The sequence below is a fragment of the Symphalangus syndactylus genome, chromosome 10 (genome assembly GCF_028878055.3).
Source record: "Symphalangus syndactylus isolate Jambi chromosome 10, NHGRI_mSymSyn1-v2.1_pri, whole genome shotgun sequence".
Taxonomy (NCBI): Eukaryota; Metazoa; Chordata; class Mammalia; order Primates; family Hylobatidae; genus Symphalangus; species Symphalangus syndactylus.
In genome coordinates this window covers 116,294,243-116,299,430 of record NC_072432.2, presented here as the reverse complement: position 1 = coordinate 116,299,430, position 5,188 = coordinate 116,294,243, and positions in this window count along the sequence as shown.

Below are 5,188 nucleotides of genomic sequence, written 5' to 3'. Positions count from 1 at the left end.
CAAGCCTGGGCAACAGAGCAAGAACCTATCTCTACAAAAAATACCAAAGATTAGCCAGGTGAGGTGGCACATGCTTGTGGTCCCAGCTAATTAGGAGGTTGAGGTGGGAGGATCACTTGGGCCCAGGAGGTCGAGGCTGCAGTGAGCCATGATTGCACCACTGCACTCCAGCCTGGGCAACAGAGTGAAACCCTGTCTCAAAATAAATAAGCAAATAAATAATAGGAGAAATACCCCTCCAGAAGATAGTAAGCTTTGCCTTTGTGTATTTACATTCGAAGATAAAATATTGACTATTTTGGTGGCATAACTAGCATATTTGACACCAGGGGAGCCGATCATTTTTAAACATCTTCCTCCTCCATACAATAGAGTTATTTTTGGTAATAATCACATAGTAATAAGTAATAATCACTACTGTCTTGATTTGTTCTTTAGCTGAACAACAATGAACACTTTGAAAAGAATTTCCACTTAAAGATGTTCAAATTTGGTAAAATATTTCATGCATGAACTAAAATTTTCACTTACCAAATAAAAGTATACCACATGGTTAGTTCTTTTCCACAGTTTTATTATTTATTTATTTATTTATTTATTTGAGATAGATAGGGTCTCGCTGTGTTGCCCAGGCTGAAGTGCAGTGGCACAATCATGGCTCACTGCAGCCTCAACCTCCCAGGCCCAAGTGATCCTCCCACCTCAGCCTCCTGAGTAGCTGGGACCACAGGCGTGTGCCACCAGGCCTAGCTAATTTTTTAACTTTTGTAGAGATGGGGTCTTTCTATGTTGCTTAGGTCAGTTTTGAACTCCTGGACTCAAGTAATCCATCTGCCGCAGCATCCCAAAGTGCTGGGATTACAGGCATGAGCCACCGCGCCTGGCCCACTGTTTTAAATGTTAAACACAAGCAAAACTTCAAGTGGCCATAGAGAATGACATAATTACAGTAACTCATGCTGTGAGTCTTTGGTCTTTACAATTACTACACTGTCCTGGCTTATTTTGAATCTACTATTTAAACATAGGAATACATATTATCCTAAAGGTTGAAGACACAAGCTGCAACCACAATGAGCTCTAGTGATCCAAACCGTTAAGAACTTACCTGCAAAGTGAGTATGTGAGGGCAGCCCCCGGTATCATTGTGAGTTCTCTGGATGAACTTCCAAGTACAAGGGTTAGTAAAGCCCAGGTGATAGGAATGTGTCCACTGAAGCTCAGATGACCACAATAGTTATTTGGAACTTAGACCAATAAAGCACCCACATTGTTTAGAATTGTCAGCACATGGTGATAGTGAAAAGCAGACTGGGTTCTCTTCTTGTTTTTCTGTCATCTGCAGACAATGCCTCCCTCTGTGCCTGCCCCTGGAACAGAGGGCTCCCACTGCCTGGTTCTCAGCAGAACTCAGTGATGGCCATTCTCTTTCAGTTTCCATCACCCTACAGGTTTGGGTTTCCTTTTTCCTCCCCAGCCCCTTTTGGTTTTCTTTTCTGGCTCCTCCTCTCCTACTCAACCTCTAAAAGCTAGAATGCCTCGGGCTCCATCCCAGGCTGACCTTCAAGTTTATTCCTCCCCAGGTGCTCACCATCTCAATATATGGCACCAGCGCCCACCCACTGGTTCAAGCCCACAGTGTATCAATCACCCTTTATTTCTCCCTTCCCGCCCTACCTTAAGCCTTCGGGAACCTGTGGGTTCTGGCTCCAGTGTATACCTGGGAACTGGCCGCTCCTGACACCCTACTCCTATTGCTCTCTACTTAGGCAAACCTTCTCTTATGGACTGATGTCCTCCCAACCCCCCAAAAAATTATATAGGGTGGCCGGGCGTGGTAATTCAACGCCTGTAATCCCAGCACTTCGAGAGGCAGAGGCGGGCGGATCACGAGGTCAAGAGATTGAGACGATCCTGGCCAACACTGTGAAAACCCGTCTCTACTAAAAATACAAAAATTAGCCAGGCATGGTGGTGCACGCCTGTAGTCCCAGCTACTCAGGAGGCTGAGGCAGGAGAATTGCTTGAACTTGGGAAGCGGAGATTGCAGTGAGCCAAAATCGCGCCACTGCACTCCACCCTGGCGACAGAGCGAGACTCCATCTCAAAGAAAAAAAAAAAAATCATATGCTGAAGTCCTAACCCCCAGCACCTCAGAGTGTGACTGTACTTGGAGATACAGGCTTTAAAGAGGTAATGAAGTTAATATGAGGTCATTAGGGTGACCCTTAATCCAGTATGACTGCTGTCCTTACAAGAAGAGGAGATTAGCACACAGACTGGCACAGGAGGGAGCCCACGTGAAGACACAGGGAGAAGGTGGCCACCCACAAGCCAACTAGAGGCCTGAGAAGGAATCGACCCTGCCAGCACCTTGACCTTGGATTGCCAGCTTCCAGGGCTGTGAAAGAGTGCATTTCAGTTAAGCACCCAGTCTGCCGTATTGTGTTAAGGTAGCCAGATCTGATTAAGGCACCCTCCTCACCACTCTTCCTGCTTCCCACTATGAAAATTGCCTTTTCCCTCTTGAGAACTGATTGCTCGTGCACCTTGCTGGCCTCCTATCCCCTGTGGGGTTTTCTATTTCTTTTAGATTTGTAGGACTTTGTCAATTATGAGTTGAAACTGTTTCCTTCTGGTTTTAGGCTCGCATTTTCACCTTTTAAAAAATTATGTCTGGGCTGGGCACAGTGGCTCACGCCTGTAATCCCAGTACTTTAAGAGGCTGAGGGGAGCAAATCATTTGAGGTTAGGTGAGGCAGTTCTGCAGTCATTTATACCCACTTTTAATTATATGCAAATCAAGGGGCAGGTTATGCAGACATTTCTAGAAAAAGGGCTGTAACTTCCGGGTCATTGAGTTGTTGCCATGGAAGGAGGTGGTAACTTTGGGTGTCGGCATGGCAGTGGTAAATTGACATGGCACATTGGTGGACATGTCGTATGAAAAGCTGCTTCCACCTTGTCCCTGTTTTAGCTAATCCTCAACTTGGTCCAGTGCCCAAACGCCGCCTCTGGAGTCCAATCCCACTTCCTACCTCAGATACAGTCTCTTTTTTGATCCTTTTTTTTAAAATCTTTTTTTTTTTTTTTTTTTTGGAGACGGAGTCTTGCTCTGTCGCCCAGGCTGGAGTGCAGTGGCGCGATCTTGGCTCTCTGCAAACTCCGCCTCCTGGGTTCATGCCATTCTCCTGCCTCAGCCTCCTGAGTAGCTGGGACCACAGGCACCCGCCACCACACCTGGCTAATTTTTTGTATTTTTAGTAGAGATGGGGTTTCACCGTGTTAGCCAGGATGGTCTCGATCTCCTGGCCTCATGATCCACCCGCCTCGGCCTCCCAAAGTGCTGGGATCACAGGCATGAGCCACTGTGCCCAGCCTATTTAAAATCTTTGTATGAACTTAACTATATCCCTTGCAAATAGCTCAGGATTTAATTGTATTTTTTTAAACCTAAAATCATCTGTATTTTATTTTGAGATGGAGTCTCACTCTGTTGCCCAGGCTGGAGTGCAGTGACATCACCTGAGCTCACTGCAACCTCCGCCTCCAGGTTCAAGTGATTCTCCTGCCTCAGCCTCCCGAGTAGCTGGGATTACAGATGTGCATCACCATGCCCAGCTAATTTTTGTATTTTTAGTAGAGATAGGGTTTTGCTGTGTTGGCCAGGCTGGTCTCAAACTCCTGACCTCAGATGATCCGCCCGTCTCGGCCTCCCAAAGTGCTGGGATTACAGGCGTGAGCCACCACGCCTGGACCAACATCTGTCTTTTATCTGGCAAGTTCAATTCATTTACACTCCTTGTGATTACTGACATATTTTTTATTAACTTTTACCGTCTCATTTAGTACTTTCTATTAAACAAAAGTTTCTGTACTTCTGTTTCAATTTTTTCTTGTCTTCTATTGTACTGTTATTCTTTTTTTTTTTTTTTGAGATGGAGTCTTGCTCTTTCGCCCAGGCTGGAGTGCAGTTGTGCAATCTCGGCTCACTGCAAGCTCTGCCTCCCGGGTTCATGCCATCCTCCTGCCTCAGCCTCCTGAGTAGCTGGGACTACAGGTGCCCACCACCGCGCCTGGCTAATTTTTTTTGTATTTTTAGTAGAGATGGGGTTTCACCGTGTTAGCCAGGATGGTCTCGATCTCCCGAGCTCGTGATCCACCTGCCTTGGCCTCCCAAAGTGCTGGGATTACAGGTGTGAGCCACCACGCCCGGCCTGTACTGTTATTCTTATTGCCCTTTTATACCCACTAGTGGTTTGGAAGTTATTCATTCAACATCTTTTAGTGTTATTCACTCTTTAAAAAGTTGAAGTACAGCATACATATAGAAAAGTGTGTCCTCCAGCTTTTTTTTTTTTTTTTTTTTTTTTTTTTTTTTTTTTTTGAGACAGTCTCACTTTTGCCCAGGCTGGAGCACAATGGTGCAATCATGGCTCACTGCAGCCTTGACCTTCTGGGCTCAAGCAATACTCTCACCTCAGTCTCCCAAGTAGCTGGGACCACAAATGCATACCACCATGCCTGGCTAAATTTTTAAAAAAATATTTTCTGTAGGGACGGGATCTCCCTATGTTCCCCCAGGCTGGTCTTGAACTCCTGGGCTCAACTGATTCTTCCACCTTGGCCCCCTAAAGTGCTGGGATTACAGGTGTGAGCCACCACGCCCAGCAGTCCTCCAGCTTTATTTCACTTCTTCAAGATTGCTTTGGCTATTTTTCATTCTTTGCCTTTCTATATAATTTTAGAATTTTTTTTCTTTTTTTTTGAGACGGAGTCTCGCTCTGTCGCCTAGTCTGGAGTGCAGTGGCACAATCTCGGCTCACTGCAACCTCTGGCTCCGGGTTCAAGTGATTCTCCCACCTCAGCCTCCCGAGTAGCTGGGATTACAGGCACAAGCCACCATGCCCAGCTAATTTTTTGTATTTTTAATAGAGACGGGGGTTTCACCATGTTGGCCAGTCTGGTCTCGAACTCCTGACCTCACGTGATCCGCCTGCCTCGGCCTCCCAAAGTGCTGGGGTTACAGGCATGAGCCACCGCATCCGGCCTAGAGTTGCTTTTTAATTTATACATACACACACGTGCACACATGCACAAAATCTGCTGGCATTTTGACTGAGTTTTCATTGACCGTATAGATAAATTTTGGAAGAATGGATGGACATCTTTAACTTTTCTTTTCTCT